Consider the following 21,909-nt stretch of genomic DNA (forward strand, 5'->3'; position numbering starts at 1 on the left):
TGTCTGGATGGAGAGACAAGATCAAGTTATAAAGAGAAATAAATAATAATATAGAGTAACATGATAATTGCCTGGAGGACTGCCAACAATAAATACTAGAGAAGTTTAAAGAACAGAGCAGGTATGGATCAGGAAAGACAGCTTAGACAAATTCTTTGTGGCTGCACAGGCCACTACAAAGAATAACCAGTTTAAGTCACAAGAAGACGAATTTCAGCTAATTAACAGTGAGGAAAGAACTTTTGAGAAATGAGCTAATTTCTGTGGATGAAGTAAATCTTACATTTCCCCCACAATACTTTACTTAATTCAAGGGGTGATTGCACAGCATAACAGGTGAGTCTACATTTATTTCTCCTTTTTTTTTTTTTGTTTTGTTCTTTAAGGCCCCTGCTGCCCTGAGAATTACGTGCGATTTCTTTTAGGCTTTCTTGTGATTTTTTTCTTCCCCCTTCTCTTTTCTTTATACCACTGAGGGCTGTGGCCACGAGAGGGCAGTAGACGGAGCTTATCAGAATACTTGGACGTATTGAGTAAACTCGCGTGTGCTCTGATCGCCAACAGGGACTAGGCAGATCCAGCGAAGTCGCTGGAGTCCAGCTCGCAGGCCTGTTTCGCAAAGCCGCGTGCAGAGGCTGCGGGGGGAACCGAGATTCTACAGGACGTGGAAGCAAGCAAGTTAAGGCGCTGAGGCCCTGCCATCCGGAATCCAGGCGCCTCTCACCTTAGTTTATTAAAACAAGTTATTGTACCGCTACCTCTCTGATTCCCCTGCCAGGAAGGCTTCCTGGGTCTGGACATAGAAAGCTCCCCGCTCATCTCAGCCTCCCTACATTTGCCAGATGCCCAGGGTCTCTAACCAGAGTCGGAAACTTGCAATTCAGAGCAAGGCTCCTCTTCACATAATAAAAATGGTAATTAAAAACAACAACAACAACTTCAAACCTCATTTGACAGCTTGTTGGCTTTCTGAGATTCACGAGCAGACGGAATCTGCTTGCACAAATTCCGAGAGCCCCCTTCTTAACCTCATCAGCCAAAGGCCGGTCCCCCCACCCCCCGCCACACACCCCTCCAATTAAAGACGAAGAGGAACTGTGCAGTATGCGCGCGGTGACAGGTGATGCTGTCAGGGGCGGGGGGCGGGGGGAGGTGTCCACGTCCCGACTGACCTCACCCACCCACTCCGCTTGTCCTGAGCTCCCCACGCCCCGAGGGGCTCGGCGAGGCCCCCACCCGAATTCCCAGGCCCCAGCACGATTGGCGTGCCCACCCCCCACCCCCCCCCCCCCCCCCGCAATCCCGCTTTGGCCACTTAAGGTGGCTGGCGGGTCCAGGCTGGAGTTGGGCGCCGAGAAGACAGCGGGGCGGCCTCCCCCGGCCCAAGCTGGTTGTCCTTTGTTGACAGCTGGCGGAGGAGGAGGTCCGGGAGGGGGGGTGGGGGGGGGGGGGTGGGCGGGGAAGGGGCAGGGGGCTGGCTGCAGAGGGCGGTGCCAGCGGCGGGCGCGGCCCCCGTCCGGGCGGGCGCGGCCGGCAGGGAGGGGGTTAAGGCGCGCGGCCTCTATGATAATGAGCCGCCTGGTAATATAGGGGGGCCGGCGCTCAGGGCCCTGCCGCCGCCGCCGCCGCGGGAGCCGAGCCGCCGGGCGCAGCGCCGTCCGCGCCAGACTGGAGCGGGAGCGCGGCCGAACGCAGTTGCTGGGAATTTTTCAGCCGAAAGGGCAGGCGATCCAGACACAGGGACCCCGCGATCCAGACAGGAACCCCGCGATCCAGACCGAGACCCCGCGCGAGCTCGGGAGCCGTGGGGAGCCAGGGGGCCGCCGGAGCGAGCGGAGCCAACCTCGAAATAGATCCGGAGAGCCAGGTTCCCGGAGGAAATGGGACTGTGAACGAACCCGGGGAGCGAGAAGGGAAGGAAGCGCCGCGATTGCTGATGTCAGAGGAGCCCGGAAAGTCGCGCTGGAAAAAATCTGAAGACAGCCGGGGCTCTGCCGCTTCCCAAGGAGAGACCACCGCCAGCCGCCACCACCGCCGCCGCGCCCCCCCACCCCCACGCCCCCTCGGCGCCTCCCGGTTCTCCTCGCGAGCCGGCCACCGCGCCCGGCGGGGCTGCCACCGGGCGGCGGAGGACGGAGGGGCTCGCGGGCCGGAGACCGAGGGGCCACTTCAGGAATACAGATAAGTGGCTGGTGGCTTGACGTGGATTTTAATGAATTTGGACTCCATGTGGATGCGGTCGTCCGCGTGATCGCGAGCCGTGAGCAGCCGGAGAAGCAGGCAGCGCGCCGGCCTCGGTAGCCGGCGGCCGAAGCGGTCGGACCGGGGACGGAAGGACAGACCGATATCTCCGAGCTGGGTAAGCGGCGCCCGAGGCCGGGCGCTCGGAGTCCGCGGCGCCTGCCAGGCGCCCGATCCTCCCGAAGCGCGCTCGCCTCGCGGCGGCTTCCCCGGTGCCCCGCCTCCGCAGGGTCCCAGCCCCGAGCGCCGGGGCTCGGCTGCAGCCGGCGAGTCCCCGCGCCGGGCCGGCCACTTTCGCGGGCCGGAGCGCGGCGCCCGGGCGCGCGCGCGTGTGCGGGCTTCACTCGGTGCGGCCGCCTCACGCCCCGGCTTCCCCGCCGGCGCCTCGCTTCCCCGCCCGGCTGCTGGCGGGCGGCGCTCCTCCGCGCGCCTCCACGGCGCACCTGCCGGCTAGCTGCGGCTCCGGGCAGCGCAGGGGTGGCGGGGCTGTCCCGAGAGCTGCAGCCCCAGGCGGGCCTACCCGGGCACCGCACCCGCAGGAAAGCCGGGTCCACGGTGGCCGCCGCTCGACTGGGGGCGGAGGGGAGGGCGGCGTTCACTCCGGAGCCCAGAGACCCTGGAGGCCACTGGCGGTTCTTTGGAGCAGGGAACTCGGGAATCCTAGGCGCAGCTTCCCGAGGCTCAGGGAAGGAGTCCAAGGCAGGAATGGGACAAGTGCTCTGTGCGCCCTGGAGGTGAAGCGCCCATCACCGCCACCCCCAGGTCTGAGCTGCAGGAGAGGGTCGGGGGCTGAAGGATGAGCTTACTTTGGGTCTGAGAGGCCCCTTATAAGACACTTTAGAATATTTCTTTCCTTAGGCTTCTTCCTGCCCCACCCCACAAGTGATGTAGGGATCTTAGAAAATTCTAGCCCTGTTTCTCCATCCCACAGGTAGTCTCTATACATACGTTAATCATGGTCTGGATGGTCAGAGAGAGAGAGCCATCCCGAAACTGCCATCCCAGGCCCCTGACGAACGTCCACCTGTTTGGCATGACCCTTGCTCTAGGAAAGAGCTACCTACTCAGACTCATCCTGTAGGGATGGAGTTGGAGGGAGTCAGCTGTTTCTAGAAATGAGAGCCCTATGAAGTGGGTAGTGGAAATATCATTGGTCTCCTGTGAGAATCTAAGATCCTAGGGCAACCATGGCATATCCTAGCAGTGGGTAGACACAGGACATGAGACAGGACCAGCTCGAGGTGGTGGCTTGGGGACCTAGCAGCTTGGAGGGAACCCACTGGGATCTGGGAACCCACTCAATCCCCCTCCTTCTATCCCTGAGCACAGTGGACAAGGTTATGAGCGGCAGATGAAGATGAGTACTGGGCTGGGCAGGGCTGGACCTTCTGGGAGCTGGGAGTCAGCTTCAGCTCAGCCTCCACCCCCACCCCAACAAGAGCAGGCTCCTGTCTTGCTGGGCTTCTTTCCCAGACCTTGAAACTTCACTCTTCCCTCTGGGCAGGCTTTGGGTTCTGGGGCCTTCCCCAGAGCGACAGAGCCCAGGGAAGAGATAGCTCTGGCTGGAAGAATTCAGCTATTCCCAGTTGAGATGCACAACTTTTGTGCAGTCACCCCAGAATGCTCCAGGAGTTGCTAGCAGCTGTCTCTCCCGTGACCTCCTGGCAAGAAGAGAAGAATTCATTAACTTTCCCTTCACCCCCATCTAGTACCTTTTGAAGTAATTACCTAGGCTGTCCCCTCCTTGGCCTGGGGAGAGGGGGTCCAGAGCAAGGTGGGTAAACTAAGAGCCATCTGGCAAGATGCCCTGGTGAGGTTTTGCTTTTCCCCTTCTTCCACCTGGCATCTCTGCTTCTACCCACCCTTCCTCATCCCAGAACGTGTCCTCGCCTGCTGTCAGCGTCACCTGAAAGAGTGGTTCCGCTCAGCCCTCCAGCCAGCCATCTTCGGGCACCACTGATAACGGCAGGGTAGGGCGGGCTGCCCTCTCTGCTCCCTCGCTGTCCTCAGCAAATCATATTAGGATGGGGCAGATTGGCTTGCAGAGCAGCTAAATGGAAATGACGTGTAGAGCGCTGTGCAATGGAGACGTGGCTGAGGAGCGTCAAGGTGGGAAGTGATGGAGAGTGGGAAGGGCCCCTCTGCCCAGGACCAAGAGTCTGGCAAGGGGATTCCACCTGGCCCTTCTCTTTGACAGGATGTAAGGACCAGGGTCACTCATAGCCTGGTGCCGGACGGGGGGACTGGTTGGCCTTGCAGCCCTAGGCTAAATGAAGAGTAAATGGTGGTGTCCCATCACCCCCAAAGAAACGATGCAATTACAAGGTTGGTGGCCCTGCTCTCATAGCTGCCCTGAACACCCACCCCTGTCCCCAGAGCACCAGGGAACATTCACCCCCTCCAGCCTCTAGACCATCAGAGCCGCAGGCATGTCGGATGCAAAAGTTCTCCAGCTGTTGTAGTGGAGTCTGAGCTTAACATGAGGTTCCAGAGACACCCCTTGAAGAACAGCTACTTCTCTACCAGGCTCCTTTCCCACTTCCAGATCCTTCTGGCGATTCTGTTCATCTTTATTTCATGGGCACATTACAAGGAAACACACGAGCAGGAGGGGAGGCCAGTGACACAGTTAAATATACACGGCGGCAGCTGGCAGCAGCCTCAACTTGCCAGTTCAGGTGCCATGAAATATTTATGGCGCTGGAGTTGTCACTGTTGGGGGGGTTTCTAGTCTCTGTCCTGCCTCCTCTGCTACGGCTGCCTCTCCAAGCTCTGGGGTTTGGTGCAGGGGGAGGCGATTTCTGTCTCCAGGAGCGATATCCTTCCCCCACCCCACCCCCCGCCCCAGCTGTCTCCCTGCATTGCCACACAGCTGTCTCCACACACGCAGACAGGGATGAGGGGGGGCAGTATCATCTGTGTCCATCACAGCCGAGGGGAAGAGAGACACCCCAAGCCAAGCCTGCAGCCCACCCCCACCCCCCCCGGCCCGTTCTGATCATAGAGACCGGAGCATCGTATTACTGGAGTCTGTAAACTACAAATAAGTCAAGATGGTCAACAGGGAAACTGGCAGGAGCAGGCTTTGGGGGGCTGTAGTTTTAGAGCTCGTGGACACAGCCACCCCCCAGCACTGCCGCCCTCGCCCAGGGCCAGTCTGTTATCAATTCATTCTAAGAGCATCTTTCTCCCCTTCGCAGATGCTCAGTTCCAGCAATAATGAACGGAACTGATTCCCTCATGGGAAACAGTTTTTTTTTTTTTCCACTTAGTTACAAAGATTTCATGCCTGATTAGAGTAAATGAGGGGTGTGGGGGGGTGTTCCCTTCTTGTCTGGTTGTTTCTAAAGGTGAGCCCTGTGGAGACAGAGAAAAGCTGTTCTTCCCGGGGATGGGGGGAGGGGGTCAAACAGCTGGTCCCAAGGGCCAGGAGGGATGAAGGTAAGAGCTGGACACCCCCTTTCTCCCTGGGTGTAGCCCTCAGCTTCTCCAGGGCCCCATTTCCTGGCCTTTGGGGCATAGGGAACCTCTACTCTTCTATCTGGGATTCAAGGGCAGAAATAGAGGCCAGAAAGTTCTTTGTTGGGGAGCCAGGTCCCTACTGGGAAAGTGTAAAGGGAGAGGAAGAGGGGAGGCGGGGAGAGGAAAGAAAAGGTCCCAGCAGCGCAGGGGCTCCTGCTCCCACCGTGAGTTCAGCGTTGGCCCCTGGCCTGGCCTGGTCCTGTCTCCTGCAGGGTGGGGTGTTCCCTGTGCCCCCCTCTCCTCACCGCAGGCCATCCGCCCTGTCTCCCCTCAGCCCCCAGATAACCCCGGGCCCCACTGACCCTTTATTCTGTCCCCTCCGCTGGCACCAGCATCCTCCTCCCAACCCCTGCCGGCCGGCCCCTCCCTGGGGCTCTGCCAGCTGTTGGCCTGGCAGCAGGCTGCCCCACGGGGATGCTGGCGGGATGGTGGGGAGAGTAGACGGAGGGGGCATGCTGGGTTCACGCAGGCCTCCAAGGCCGGAGCTCCGAGCTCAGGCTACAGACTGCTTCAAACGTGCGCATCAGCCCTGTGGGGGTGCCAGGTTTGCTAGGGAGCGGGCGTGAGGCTGGGGTTCCCTCCCCTGGGGGAACGCCTGAGTTGGGTGAGGAGTCCCCACCTTGGCCCTCGGAGACAGGCCATTTGCTCCATGGCTTGGTCAAAGCATTTCCCTCTCCCCAGACCTGGAGCCCTGAACTTTGTGGGGAGGGAACCAGCAGACTGACCAGAGATGCAGACCCAGACACAGGCGCACCAGGCGCACGTGTGAGACCCAAGCAAGATGCAGGAGCAGTCACAGACAGGCTGAGGGGGCGGGGTGACAGAGGACAGAGACGAAGACAGAGAGCCTGACGGTGAAAGGGGGCGGGAAGGGCTGAGAGCAAACTCAGGGACCGCCGGTGGGAAGGATGCGGGCAGAACGACCCTCGGGTCCTCCCGGGCCTTAAAGGGGGCTGAACCGGGAAACCGAAGCTGCAGGTTCTCTCCACTAGAGGGGGCGCTTGAAAACCAGGCTGGGCCCTAAACGGTGGCTTTGTAGAGGGTTTTGTGTGTGTGTGTTTTCTGATTTGTTTTTGCTGTGTTTGTTTTGTTTAGGAGAAGGAAAAATATAGTTAAGATATATTAGAAACTCCCAGCTGTCACTGCTCTGAGGCCACAACGGGCAGCGTCCCATTGCTGGTGGGACGTCGGGGCCCCGTCTGGTGGCGGGGAGCAGGACAGGGCGCCTGCGGCATTAAGAGGGGGCCAGGGTGGGAGAGCCGCGCCGGGAGGGGCCTGCCAGGCTGGCAGGATGTGTCTGGGGGCCGGGGGGCGGGCAGGCATTCTCAAGCAGTCCTGGCCGCCAGCTGGCCCCGCCACGGAGAGGCTCTAGCCTCTCTTTATCGGCGATGCAAGTTTTTGGCCCGACCCCAAGGTGCCTTCACAGGCTTTCCTTTTCTCCCAGCCCCCCTAAACGTGCATTTTCCAAACAGTCTCAGGTGGTGGTAAGACTGCTCCTGAGGAGACTTTTTAAAAGAGACCTTTCAGGAACTGAACGCACGTCAGCGTTGTATCACTGATTTCATCTTTGTCTTCATACTCTCTGTGGGAGCCTTTCTCTGAATTATAATTCCCCCTTTCATTTCAGCAGAGGACAATATGGAGAGAACAGGGTCCAGAGGCTTTTCTCATGTGAGCAGACAGTAACCGTCTGATGGGGGTGGGGAAGATATTAAAAGTTTGGGGATGGCAGCGGGCCGGAAAGGAGCATCTCTTAGGATCTGATAGCTTCCTCTGATATTTAATCTTGGCTCCCCCTTTGGCTCACGTTTACCTGGGGTCAAAGAGGGAGTGGAGGGAGGAGAGAGCAAGGAAAAAAGAAAAACAAGATAAATGTATCATGTTATGAAAGTCTAATCCCGCTTTCCCTTGGCTAAAATTACTTTCGGTATGAGAGATAAAAGGCGGTGGACTCACCCTTGCAGAGTTCAGCTTGTCTGCGAGAAGGAAGTGGGGGAGAGCTCCCAGGGCCAGTGGATTATCCCCCCTGCTCTGCCTGCCCCCTGCAAAAAACATGTGTTCTCTCTGCAGCTTTGAGAGAGGGGGCAGAGGCCCTCACTAAGGCACCTTGACTTCTTCTCCACGCTGTCTGGGGAGTTAAACTTTTTGTATCTTTGCATTTACAAGCCTGCCTTCCCACCTTGGTTTCTTCTTTGCCTATGGAGGAACAGGGAGGGATAGCAGCAAGAGGAGTGGAACAGCTCAACAAACTCCAAGTGAGAATCATTGCCCTTGTGCTGAACCAAGACAGAAAGACAATGAAACCTGGAATCAGAACCCACTTAGGTTTAATCAAGTAGAAATTGATCACTTAGGCAGTGCCAGGAATGTGTAACACCCAGGACCAAGACGAAAATATAACTGATCCTACCTTCAAGACACTTACAGCATCCTGGGAGGGAAGGAAAATGAACCTCCCCTCCCTGAATTTCAATATGAAAGTAAAGGCAGAATGGAGTTAGCAGTATGCTGGGGGATCAGAGGGAGTGGAGGTGCAGAAGTTTCCCTTTTGGCTCGTAGGTTTTCTGGGAGGGAGACTGCGATGCCGGAAAACCTCACAGTTCCCGTCAAAAGGGCCTGTCTCACCCTCTCCCATTCCTCACCCTCTCAGAGCTACCCCAGCCTTTTTTTCCCCTCATCCCCCTCCACGGATTTTAAACTGACACCACTGTAGTTGTTTTCTATTAGTCAACATCCTAGAGCAAGATCTCCATGTAGCACCCTCCCAAGGGCTTTGCACTGTGTATTCTATGTAAATTGCATCCCTTTCCGGTCTCCTGGAGCTGGCAGCTTGGACTCCACTGTGCTTCATCAAGAAATGTTGTTACTCATCTGTATTCACATTGAAGTGTCCAGAATCCTGCTGTTAGCGCACGCACTCTTGTCTGAAGGAACCCATTAAAGGGAACCCAGAGAAAATATATTCGGATTTCCCCCCTTCACCTTGACTGAGCAGGAAAGCCCCCTCCAAGAGCCATCCCTGCCTTCTGTCTGCCTCCTGGAGAAGGACTCTCCTTTAAAGGTTCTGTCCACAGAGAAGGCCAGGAGGATTAAGGGAGGGAGGTTACAAGCAGGCGGATCTCACTTCAACTTGAAAACTTTCTCTAATCCCATAATGGAGGGTAGTGTTCTGCTTGTACATTGACGTGTTCAGATCAGATTTGGGGTGCGAGGAGACCCGGGCCTGGGGTGGACAGAACCAGGGGGCGTGCTTGGACTGTAAGAGGCCTTTGAAACCTTTAAAAGTCTATGCTTTTGAGAAATACGTGTATGTGTGTACGTGTGTGTGTGTATTTCTGAAGAAAAGGAATTTGTAAGCACCCCCGCCCCCGCCCGGTGTGAAGAACCACCGAACTCGAGGCTCCAGGAGCTTACTTGGCCTCAGTTTCCACTTGGTGCTCTGGTGGTGGATGGTATAGAGGCTTCGGGTGAGGAATTGTAACCCCAGTGCCTGCCCTGCGTCCCCAAGTGACAGATGACTGACTCAGAGGAAAGACGAGAGGCCCAAGGCTGGAGCGCCCAGGTGTGGGCATCGCTGTGCAACCATGGACAAGTCATGGCACCTCTCTGGGCAGGAGGCAGGGCAGAGGGTTTCTGCCTTGAAGCGGCCAAGGGTGGAAGGTTCAGGAGGGGAGGAAGGGCTGGTGAGAAAGCCCTGACTGCCCGGTGGAGGCAGGAGGGTCAGCGGGCAGACAGAAGTGACACCAGGGGACGTTGCCGCTTTGAAGCGGTTTCCTGCTCCATGAAAGCGAAAGGCCTCAGCTGGGCTGGGTAAATATTACACTGGCCTCTGACCTCCCACCTCCCCTGACCACCCCCGCCCCCCATTGCAGCTTCCCTTTTTTTTTTTTTTTCCTGAGCTACAAAGATACCTGAGGGAGAAGAAGCTGCTTTCTGAACTCGGGGTTCTCATTGGAAGCCCTTGGCCAAAGCCAGGCGGACGGGCCAGGCTCCATCACTGTGCCCAGCCCTGGGAGCCAGGTCAGCCAGCCCTACAGGATCTGAGCCCCTGCTCCACGCTGGAGGCTGGTGATTTTTCCAGGAGAGAGGCAGTCAGGGTTTCACAAGCCCCTGGAAGGACTGGCCCCCTACTCTCACCCCAGCCACCCAGACCTTCCTGGCAAGTCCCTTGACTGTCTGTGAAATTAAAACCCATAACCAATAGGTTCCGGCCAGGCAAACACCCCCTGAGGTTTATCTGGAAATTAACAGAATTCAAGTCTAACGGCCCATTCCGAGTGACCCCCAGTGTGTGAAGCCCTGCAGGTTCTGGGCCCAAGAACCTAGCTGTGAGAGGCTTTGAGAAAACCGTGTGAACCATTTGTGAAACTGGGAAGTCACACCTGGCACCCGCCTTCAAGATCCTGAGAGCAGCTAAGAGGGGTCGGAACAGATGGTCAGGAAGAGGCTTGCGGCAGGTTAGGGTCCTGATGCATGAGAACAAAGGGCCTGCCTTTACACTTGTGGCTCTTCCATCTTCCTGAAAGCCTTCTCACCTGTTGACTGATGCTCATCCTCCAATTGCTCCCAGGTCAAAGAGGGAGATACGAGGGAGCCCCAAGACACTCTGGGAGAATGGCGTCCTGCCCGTCACACAGCACCTCTGTCTCCTCATCTGTATAGTGGGGATGAATTCTTTCCCTGACTCTTCAAGCGCCCTCGCTTGCCTTTGGTTCTGGAGTTGGGCATGGGAAGATAATGTTAAGGGATTTGGAAAAACAACAATTGTCACAATGTGCAAAATAATTCTAAAAGTTAGAGCAGAAATACAGCCAAGCTGGAGATTGTTTTCCCCTCCCCTCTCTCTCTCTCTGAAATTTGTTTGGAATTTTCTGATAAAAATAAGATTTTATTTAAAGAAAATCTGTGTGCTAAAGATTTTTATATGTAGAAATAGATGAAGAGCTTAAGACTCAGTGGAGACTGGAAACTGAGAACAAAACCCACGGTGATCCTGGCACCCAGGTCATATGTGTGGCTCTGGGTTAGGACTAAGCCATGGGGATGGAGTCTGAATTCTGAATTTGCTACCCTTGGGGCTTTGATGTCTTCACATATAAGAGTAGAGATTTACGATACTATCACAGACCTGACACGTTGGCATTTTCCTGGGAGTCAGCCTCCAATGAAGGACAGAGGGCAGAGTTCTCAGCTCCTAGCTGCCTGCCTGCAATCAGCTTACATTTGTCTGCAGAGGGAGCTCCTAGAAGCATGGATATGAATGGGATGGACACAGCATGAAAAGCACTTGCAGACACTAGGGCCCAGGGCCCAAGCTAGACCCTGGGGCTCAGGAACTAGATCCCTGGGCAGAGCTGATCCCTGGGCAGAACGTAGCAGGATGTCGGGGGAGAAGCTGTCTTCTACTAGCCCAAGAAGCTCCCCCTGACCCAGCCCTCCCCTCTTCAGCGCAGAGCCTGGCCCCTTGTTGGAAACAGCACGGGAGGGCGGATGCAAGCAGAGGGAGCCCCGTGCCTTCCGCAGCACTGCCCAAGAGCCAGAGGTGGAAAGCGAGGGTGACAAGGTGCCTGGGGTTTCTTTTCCAGAATGTTATGAAGAAAACCGTTTGCACTGCAGGAGAATAGGTGTTAAATGTAGAACACTTGAGAAACGTCTCTGAGTGTTTGATCGCAACTTTTCCCCAGTCCACACAATAGATGCAGAAGCTGAGCCCAACCTGGGGGAGTGGGTTGTCACCCAGCCCGGCGAGTCGAGCTGTGGAGAGAGTGAGGAGGTCCGTCTGCCCCAGCCAAGCCCAGCACACCGTCTCCACCTGCCTGTGTGGGAATTTCTCTTTCCAGCCTCTCATGCCTCGACCCTGTGCCCCGCCACGTCTCTGACTCTCTTTCTTGGGTTTGAGCAGGTGTCCCTGAGGCCGGACCTCTCCCCTGCCCTGCCAGTCTGCCAGCCCTCGGGCACCCCCGTGCTTCTCCATGGCACAGGGCAGTGTGTGGAGAAACCGCTCCCCCCCATTAAAGACTCCAACAAGCTTTCCCCCATCCACAGCAGGCCTTGGTATTTGCAGAGTCAATGGCCCTGGCAAAGCCCAGCTCTCCCTTCCCTCCCCAGAGGCACTGTGGGCACTGTTTGCGTGGCGGTCTCTATAGACTCGGCATTCACAGCTTGGAGAGGCTGAGACAATGACCTGAGCAGCTGTCTGCAAACCGAGCTGGCTGGGAGACTGCCGGAACGGGAGGCGGGAGCCGGGGCCGGCCGAGTTTGCCCAGCTCACACCTGCGAGCTTTCTCAGGCGGCCATGGTGGGCCCAAAGGCCACAGGAGGCAGGGCTGGGATCCAGCGGACCTGGCCCAGGCCACCTGACGGACTCCCGCCACAAGCCCCCAGCCTCCTGGGCCAAGGCTTCCACCAGCCGTGTAGTCACTCTGGGCCTGGAGGGCCAAGCAAAGCCCTGTCTTCTGAGGAAGCAGTGGCCTCTGGCCTGAGGACAGGAAGCGGAGAACACCTGTCCAGGTAGGGACAGACAGGCCACCTCCCCAGGAGCCTGCCCAGGCACAAGAAAGGTTTTGGGTTTTGTTTTCTTTTTTTTTTTTTGCATTACTTGCAAGGAGGCTGAAGTTGGCACAGCGTAATTAACTTTGTACAAATGTTTATTGAATACCTGCTATGTGGCGGGTATCATGCGAGGGAGGCAAGGCGCTGTCCTGGCTCTTGAGGAGCTCCCGGTGTGGCAAGGGAAACAGGGGAACACATGCAAATAATGGTCGTACAAATTAAGTGTTGTGGGAACACAGGAGAGAGAAATCTGCCGGTCATATGATCCAGGGAGGGAAGGAACTCTGCATCCACATGGGGGATTCAAGCAGAGGCTGGAAGGTGATGACCAGGTCTCCTGTGGAGCAGGAAGGTGGAAGAGGTGATGGCCGAAGTCCTCACCCACACTCCAGCGCTCTCACCGTGGGTCTTTCTGTTTGCTGCTTGGGGAATTCAATGCAGGAAAAGGCTCCTTTGAGAAGTGAGGTTGGGTGTCAGGCCCGTGAGAATGACCGGCAGCTGCTGGCCTAAATTTCACAGTAAACAGAGCTGGTTCTCACACCTTCGCCCCCACCCCACGACTCCCCTCGGAGCAGGGTGCCAGGAAGGCTGGAGGACTGGGATAAGCCCTGGCCTCTCCTGGAGCCAGAATTGTCCTAATCGTGTCCAAGTGAGCCCTCTGTCTACAAGCAGGGGCAGAGCCGCGTGCATGGTCAGCTCTCTGCCTGCACAGCTCTAACTTCTAATCACTGTCATAAACAGGATGGAAGCAGCTGCTCACTCCAGTCTATTATCAGCTTGGTTGGAGACAGAGAAATTTAAATGACAGTAAGATGCTTAGCAAAGAAACGAAAGTCGGTGTTAAAAATAAAGAAAACGAGACAGCTTGTTTCATCGAAATAGAAGGGTTATTAAACAGCCCTGAATTAATCAGTGATCTGCCAGGGCTGGGACTCAGAGCCCGCGGAGCCGGGGTAGAGAGCTGGAGAAGACAGAGCAGTCAGAGGCAGGTAGGGTCTGCCTGCGATCTCGGGCCAGCTGCTGGGACCATGGAAGCAAGGGTCTTAGAAGGGGAGGTGGCAAGTATAGGTTTTCTTCCCCACAGATAAGAGCAGGTCAGGTGGGGAGGGGACTTTGGCACCCCAGCCTCTCTGCCTGCAAAGCCCTGTTTCTGGATTCTTCTTACCTGCCACACCTGCCCGTGAGCCATCTCCAGTCCTCAGCCTCTCCCCAGGGCTGGACAGGAGCCAAGGGGCATTGGGTGGAGGGCTCCTAGCCAGGCCTCTTCCTTTCTCACAGGGTGTCCCCAAGAATGCAAGTCTGACTTGAGCTCCTTACACTGCACCCCCATTCCGGAAGTGGTGACAGTGTATGCTGGGTGTGGCCGGAGCCTGCCTGGTGCAGGGAGACTGACCTCCAGAGTCGGGGTTCTGTCCTTGCTGGTATCACTTGGTGGCACCTCTCACTCCCGGCAGCAGAGCCGCAGAGAGAGGGATGTAACTCCAGGATCACGTCCAAGGCCCACTTCCAAATCAGTGCTTTCTCCAAAATATTTCACCTCAAGTTTGCCTATGTCTGTGAAGTGGTTATGCTGATGCTCCTCTCTCCTTCATAGGCTTGCATGAGCAGTGCATTAACTGGATGCTGTTGTTCAGTCACTCAGTTGTGTCCAACTTTTTGCAACCCCATGATTCCCTGTCCTTCACTATCTCCTGGAGCTTGCTCAAACTCATGTCCATTGAGCCGGTGGTGCCATCTAACCACCTGTCCTCTGTCACCCCCTTCTTCTCCTGCCTTCAATCTTTCCCAGAATCAGGGTCTTTTCTAATGAGTCAGCTCTTCCCATCAGCCAAAGTACTGGAACTTCAGCTTCAGCATCAGTCCTTCCATTGAAAATTCAGGGTTGCTTTCCTTTAGGATTGACTGGTTTGATCTCCTTGCAGTCCAAGGGACTCGCAAGAGCCTTCTGCAGTACCAGAATTTGAAAGCATCGATTCTTTGGCAGTCAGTGTAGGTGAAATTCTTATTATAGTTAGCTATAAGATCGCTACACAAATGCTAGTTTATACTACAGTGGGGTCCCTTGGAGACTCAGGACAAATGGAAAGGAAGGTTTGCCAGAGAGTGTGGAGTGGGTCGGGAAAAGAGATTTGCGTGCACCTGGGCGGGGCCTCAGGCGGGGAGGCGGGGCCTCGGGCGGGAGGCGGGGCCACGGGCGGGGAGGCGGGGCCTCGCATGTCCTGAGCACATGTGGCTCCTGACAGGCCGCCTGCTAGATCTTGAATTAGTCACTCCAGGAGCATTTTCTTTGCTCTTTGACCTCAACATTCTTTCTCCTCCCGCCTCCCTCCCTCTCGCTTCCCTCCTGGCTGTTTACCCTTTTCCAGGCTCCTCTCTCACACCCCATTCATCATCGGGGGGCCAGATCCTCCCTGGAAAAGCCCTCTCATCTCCGGCCCAGGTGGCCCCGTGCTGCCCCGGCCTGTGTTTCCCTCTCTCCCCTCCGGCACATTCTTCTCCCAGCCGTGTCCGGCTTCTCCCATAACTGTGCCCTTCACTTTCGCTCACCACTGTAGGGCCTCAAAAGCCTCTTCTCTCCTCCCCGCTCACCCAGGTGCTCAGGGTCCTCCAGGCTGAGTGCGCTCTGGCACAGACAAGCCCCGTAAGTGGGCACATCTCTGCCCAGAGTGCCCCTGGCCCCGCCGTGTCCACGTGTCTCCTTTATCCAGTGCCACCGCGGTTCCCCTGCTCCGTGTGAGCCTTCGTGCGCCTGTTACTTAAGAGAAGCTGCTTGACAGCTCTGGATCTTTTCTGCCAAGAGCTCAGAGCCTCAGACAAAGAGAGAAAAATAATAGAAGCTGAAGGTGGGGAGGGACAGGGTGGGCACACAGCCTGCTTAAGAAGCTTCCTCATAAAAAGGAGTTACAGCTTTTTATTCAAAGGCAGGCTGTTGGTTCAGAAAAGCCCGGGAAAGAAGGAGAGGCGGAGAAGGTACTGGAGGGGAGTTCCATCCATTGTGCTGACCAGACCCCAAGCATGGGAAGAGCCCCCCCAAACTGTGGAGATCAGCCCGGGCAAGCAGCTCTCAGCATCTCTCTCTTCTCCTGTAGACCAGCTGTCCTCTCTTCCCCTTTCCTTCTTTCCTGCCAGGGGCACCTGGTGAATCATCCAGAGCCCAAAAGGGGCCCTTAAATCTCTCTCAGGGCCCTGAGAGGAGGGGGTGAGGCCCAGGGCAGTGTGGGGCCCAAGGGACTGGAGTGATGGCTACCAGTCCTCCCCAGAGGCCTGGGTTCCCAAGCTCCACGCACAAGAACCACCCCATCACCTGAGTGAGGCCAAGGCTTCCTTGTCGTCACCACCACCCAGGGCAGCCATTGTTGCCAAGGAGATGATGCCCTTGCAAGTGTTTCTCCAAAAACAGAAACAAGAGTAATTGGTGTTTATTCAGAACTGTAGCATTTGCAAAACACCTCGTCTGTTTTCTCATTGATTCTCGCCACAACCCTGTGAGGTATCCTTTTACAGTTGAGGAAAGTCAGACTCCAAAAGGTTAAATAATGTGTTCAAGGTCACTGAACTAGAAAGTGGTAGAGCAAGACTTGCACCCAGGTCTACTTCCAAAGGGCTTCCCGGGTGGCTTAGCCATAAAGAATCTGCTGCCTAATGCAGGAGCTGCAGGAGCCGAAGGTTCAATCCCTGGATTGGGAAGATCCCCTGGAGGAGGGCATGGCAACCCACTCCAGTATTCTTGCCTGGAGAATCCCATGGACAGAGGAGCCTGGTGGGCTACAATCCATGGGGTCACAAAGAGTCAGACACGACTGAAGTGACTTAGCGTGCACTCACATCCTACCTCCAAAACCCACAGCCTTCCCTCTGCATCTGCTGCCATGTGTCATAGTGAGTTTGACTTCCTCATAGAAGAGTCCTCGTCTGAAACCTTCCGGGGGGGAGTCTCACCCCACCCTCTCTGGTCCTGATCACTTTATGCTATCTGCTGGCCACTTACAAGTGTGTATTTTTTAATGTGATCAATGATAGTATATGATTCATGGCTCTGGCACTATCTTGCCAAGGCTTTTCCTGCACCAGCCCTGTCTGTAGGGGGCATTCTTCAAAGGAGAGCTGGCATCTTCCCACTCTGCTCCATCCTTTTCCCCACCTTATCCACCCAGCTAATGATATTTGCTCATCACCCAGTGGGCCCAAGAGGAACAGCAGCCAGGATCCTTCCCAAGTGGCTCACTCTCTTCTTCACTGCTGCCCAGTGACCGATTATGACAAATAATTGAGCCAAGTGTGTTAGTTCCACCATGGCTTAGAGCAGCCTAGGGGGTGAGAGAAGCACATATGCAATCCCCTCCCCTTTGCCCTGCTCTCCACAAGTCAGACTGAGTGCTGCTGCTGCTGCTGCTAAGTCGCTTCAGTCGTGTCCGACTCTTCACGACTCCAGGGACTGCAGCCCACCAGTCTCCTCCACCCATGGGATTTTCCAGACAAGAGTACTGGAGTGGGGTGCCACGGCCTTCTCCGAGACTGAGTGCAGTCCTGAGTCAAAGGCCTCATGCTAACCCGGCACGGATGTCAAAGACCTCTACTTCAATGGGAAGGTAGGACATAGTCACGCGGAAAAGCGGGCCGACACTACAGTGCAATGTTTGCGAGAAACAGCAATTTCTAATTGACTTTGGAGAAGAGACAAGTGAGCGTCTAGAGGCTTCCTGAAATTCTGAAGGATGGGCAGGGTTTGGAGAGGCCAAGAAGAAAGTGGAGATGGACATTCCAGAGATAAAACTGTGCAAGGTCTTTTGGGGACTCGGCAAATGAACAAGTTTGTTAGGAGTGGAGTCACTCTGGAAGAGGCAGGAAGGAGAGCCAGAGAAAGACGGAAGAGCCAGCTTGGGAGGACTTGAACTTGTGCACTTAGCAGTCCCAGGTCTGTCTGGGCAACAGCAGGGAGCCCAGGAGGGTGTTTCCATGGGTGGATTTCATACTTTGGCCATATGCCTGGCAAAGTCAGTCAACGGTAGTCTTCTGACGCACGAGAAATGAAGCAGGACGAGGCACACCTTGCAGGAAATCTTCGGCTCAGTCTTTGATGCTGGTGGCTTTCACCATAGCCGGGGACGTCCGTCAGGGTGGGAAGCCTGGATGGTGACTGTCTTACATGCACATTTTCAGGGAGGCAGTGCAGGGTTGCTGGTGAAGAGGACCACTCTTTTGAACTTTGGGAACCCCAGCTTCTGGAAACCGCATTAAAAATGCACCTTGATCTGGCACTAATGGCCACTTTCCCTGACAAGGATAAGGAAGCAGCGATGGGGAGCTCCCCTGGTCCCTGGAGCCTCTCAGTGGCTGCCATGGAGCAGAAAGCAGGAGGGTCTGCAAGAGAAACAGCAAGTGCTGTCATCCAGGGTCTCCTGGGAGCTGCTAAAATTCTTCTTCAAGAGGAGAAAGGCAGGACCGCTTCCCAGAGAGTAAGTGGCGTGTAGGACCGGTCCCCTGCCTGAGTCGAGATGAATGTCCAGGGCTTTGTTTTTTCACTTTCCTCGCTCTTTTGCCTCCTCCAACACCTCAGCCCCCACTGCTGAGCACTGGAGATGTGCCACTATTCTTTGAAAACATGGCAGGTAATGGAGCATAATATGCCATTATGTGGAGTATCTGTAAGTGATTAGGGTCTAAGCACTTAGTGGGGCCCCTCTGCCCTGTGTCCTGCTCTCTTATCCCGTTTCTGTCTCGGAGTTCTTGGCTCTCCCTTGTACAGTAAGCATGGGTGAGAAGGCAGGAGATGCCCTGCCAGGCCTCTCGGAAAGATCTTTTGGAATTTCTCTGAAAGGTGACTGCCAGCCAGCAAACCTTTTGTCACAAAGCACCTCCGGGCTCCACCTTGTATCGGATAACTCAGTCCTGGCGGCTCCACCCTCAGCCCTGCTCCCTTACCCAGATAAAATGGGAACCTTAAGGCTTGACCTTTAAAGTACTTGCCAAGTCTTATTTAACATACTCGCAAGTCTTCCGAGACCAGGCACAAGAGAGTTTGGCTGAAAAATAATTTGTAAATATCTCAGTGATGTAAAAGGGTGGGGAAAGCATGGGTGTCAGTAAGTTCTGCTTCCTAGCAGAATGATGCCAGTTACTCAACCCTCCTGAGAAGATTCCATTTTTTTCATCTGTGAAATGGGGAGAATAATACCTATCTTGCAAAATAATCACAAAATTACCCATTGCGTTTGCCAAGAATCTAGCAGTGTGCCACATAGCAGATGGTTAACAAATAATAATAATAATGACAGCTGCTCCTCTTTATTATTTTTGCCATCATGGAAATTTTTATCGTCCTACTAGTCACGGCCCTTCAATTATGAGGTCTTCAAACATGAATTTGGATATGACTTAGCAAAGCTAGATTCCCACATTTATTCCTTTGCCAGACTTGGGAAGGGGCTTGAAAATGCCTCTTCCTGTCCTTTGATTTCAAAAGGCCTACCCACAGAGCAACCCCACCACTGGGGTGGTTTGGATATAGTCCGGCTGGAGTCCGGGGACCAGTGGGGTAACCTTTCTAGGGGCCCCATAATGCAGAGGGCAGGCACACTCCCAGGGCTCAGCTTGGAGGCTCAGTGCCCCGCTAAGTCACGAAATTCTTTCTGCCCCGGGGGTGAGGTGGTCACGGCCAGGCCGGGCCGCACCATCCCCCAGAGGGGGTTGAAGAGGGCAGAGCCCACGGAAGGGGGACAGGGAGGGGTGGCGGGCTGGCAGCTGCTTGAAATTGATGGTTCTTGTAGTTTGGTTTATACTGTGGGCCCCTCTCCGCACTGCCCGGGGGGCGACCTTTAGATAATAAAGGGAATTCTGGGAGAGCTCTGACAGGCCCGTGACATATGGGGCAGGTCTGCAGGGTCAGGCGGTGTATCTCCCTGCTCCCGCCCCCGGGGTAATGAATCTTGTTTTGACTTGGCCGAGCCAGCCCAGCCAGTGCCCCAGAAAGGAGCCCAGCCCCTCCCTGCTGCAGCCCTTCAAATCAGCGCCTGTCTTTGGAACCCCTTCATAATGCAGGGAGACAATTCCAAACTTTGATAGCCTGTGAGTGGAGAGGAGAAACATGGCGTGTTTTGCTAAGGTGCTGGGAGAGCTGGTGCAGTTTCCAGGGCTTGAGGAGAGCCCACTGGAAGAACTGGGAGAAATTAAAAACAACAGAAAACTCTCCCCGGGGTGAAGAGGCAGCGCTCCCCAGAGGACAGGCCAGAGGAGGATCTGGGGTGGGAATGGAGCGATGTGGCTCCTGGGGGGCCACAGAGTATCCCTGAGTGTCCTTGGGGTGGGCAGACGACACGTGGACTCTTCTGGGCCGGAGCAGAAGAGGGTGGGGGAGGCGAGATGGACCGGAAACTCTCTGTAGGAGCAGCAGGAGAGGTGAGAGGTACTACACCCGCCAGGGCCAAAGTGGGCTCAGGGGGCCTGTGTTTGCCTGGGTGAGAAGGGAAGCTCGTCTCGCCACCCTCGGTTCTCACAGAAACCCGAAGGGGCCTCCATCTCCAGGAGAGTTGGCCTCGTGGTGGTTTCCACCCACCCCCCTCACCACAGACACCCTTTTCTTTCAAGGAGCAGGTCCGAAGCCCAGCCGGTGGAGCGCGTTGCTCCTCCTGGCTTCAGGAGTTTGCAAGGACTGCTGTGGCTGAGCACCACCCCCGGGTGGTTTAGACACCGGGTGTTAACGGCCTCCTGGAGGCCTGGAGTGAGGGTCTGGGCAGGGCTGTGAGGGAAAGCGCTGTCCCGGCCTCTCTTCTTGGCTTGCAGGTGGCCGTCGTCTCCCTGTGTCTCTTCACACGTCTTCCCTGAAAGCCTATCTGTTTCTGTGCCCAAATGCCCCCTTTTTGTAAGGACACTGGTGCATTGAGACATAGGAGATGTGGGTTCGATCCCTGGGTCAGGAAGGTCCCCTGGAGGAGGGCATGGCCACCCACTCCAGTATTCTTGGCCTGGAGAATCCCGTGGACAGAGGGGCCTGGAGGGCTACAGTCCATGCAGTTGCAAAGAGTTGGACATGACTGAAGTGACTTATAATACACACGCACCACCCTAATTATCTAATTTTAATTCAGTTACCTCTGTAAAGACCCTGACAACAAAGGCAGTCCTGCTCTGAGGTCGTGGGGCTTAAGACTTTGCCGTATGAATCTGGGGGTGCGTGTCAGCAGGGGCACACTGAGACACCTGCCTTTCAAGCCAGGGCCCAGCCCTGAGCCTCCCCTGCCCCCTGCCTTGCCCACAGTGCCATCTGGGGGCGGAAAACCCGCCCCTACCATGCACTCATGGGGGATGCAAGGCACCTGCCTGGCCCGCTCACTGTCTGGAATCTGGATGCTTCCCTAACTGCTGATCAGTGTTAGGGACGCCCCCACATTTCCTTCACTTACTCCTTGATTATTTGAAACTGGATCAGATTTATCCACCTGTGGAAAAGAATGGCGTGAAGGATAAGCAGGGTATCTCCCTTCGCACAGTGAGAGGAGCAACTTCCAGATGCTACTGAAAGTTGCCTTGACATACTGCGGGGTCGGGGCTGGGGAACACAATGTCGTCTATTTCACTTTCTCAGAAAAGAGGCCCAGAGGCCACATAGACAGAGGCCCGTTTTCCTCCTCCGTCTCCCCTCGCCTCCTCTCTCTCTCGCTCTGGGGCAAGGTGTAGCCACTTAGCTTCACAGAACAGCCCAGAGTCTGGGGGGGGAAATGACATTCGATTAATGAAGCAAACGCAGCTGGTACTGCAGTGACATCTAAATTGTTCCTTTGGTCCTGTTATTTTCTGTAGGAAATTCTGCCTCTCCCCACCCCACCCCCTCCCCTTTTCCCTTTAAATCGCGTGCATGAAATACGCTAATAACAATCTCGGGTGTCTGTGCCTGAGTGACAGCTGAAATAAGAAAAAGACTAATCGTACCTCCTGCAGCCCCGTCACATGGAGATTAAATGAGCCTCTCCCCCACCCCCTCCCTGCCCCCCTCCCCCTCCCCCCACTTTCTCTCCTGGTCTCTTCTCAATGAGAATCATGGGCATTTGAATAATAATATTATAGACGCCGTCAGGGTGACAGTGGGGGAAAAAATCAGCTCAAACCCATGATTACTCCTTCCATCTAACAATTATTTAAATACCAGATAACTCCTTTCACTCTAATTGAGGCCTTTCAGCTGTCGGCGTCACCCGGGGCCTCTGCACACGCCCTGGCGCTCACCTTGTGCTACCCAACGTGCCTGGACCACCGCGGAGGTCGCTGTTCGACAGAGTGACGCTTGGAGTCCTGGCATGTACAGCCATGCAGATGACACGCGTGTGGGTCCTTCGGGAGCAGTCTATCCACGGGAGGCAAGGCGGGGCCCCCCGAATTTTGCTGTGAGAACATTTTACTCTCGTAGATTTTGATTCATAGAAATCCTACCAGAAAGGCCACCTTCTCGGGGTCATTGGAACCAGTCCCCTGCCTCTGGGTAAGCGTATTCCTCAACAGCTGTCAGGAAAACTCACCATCAGAAAATTCCATAATTTCCTTGGCAGGATGCCCCGGGATCCTCTCTGGATAGGATGCCCGCTGGATAGCTCACTCCCGTCC

At 55.5% G+C, this 21,909-nt stretch overlaps 1 protein-coding gene across 4 annotated transcripts in view; it reads left to right on the plus strand.

The window, feature by feature from the left end:
• Positions 1-1,636: 1,636 nt before the first annotated feature.
• Positions 1,637-21,909, plus strand: part of PLXNA2 (plexin A2) — a 233,699-nt gene continuing 213,426 nt past the window's right edge. For all 4 annotated transcript variants that reach the window (XM_024976076.2, XM_024976075.2, XM_024976077.2 and 1 more), the window contains exon 1: positions 1,637-2,359. The gene's annotated coding sequence lies outside the window, so the exon portion shown is untranslated. The remainder of the gene's footprint in view (positions 2,360-21,909) is intronic.

This window comes from Bos taurus, chromosome 16 (assembly GCF_002263795.3).
Source record: "Bos taurus isolate L1 Dominette 01449 registration number 42190680 breed Hereford chromosome 16, ARS-UCD2.0, whole genome shotgun sequence".
In the NCBI taxonomy this organism is placed as follows: domain Eukaryota; kingdom Metazoa; phylum Chordata; class Mammalia; order Artiodactyla; family Bovidae; genus Bos; species Bos taurus.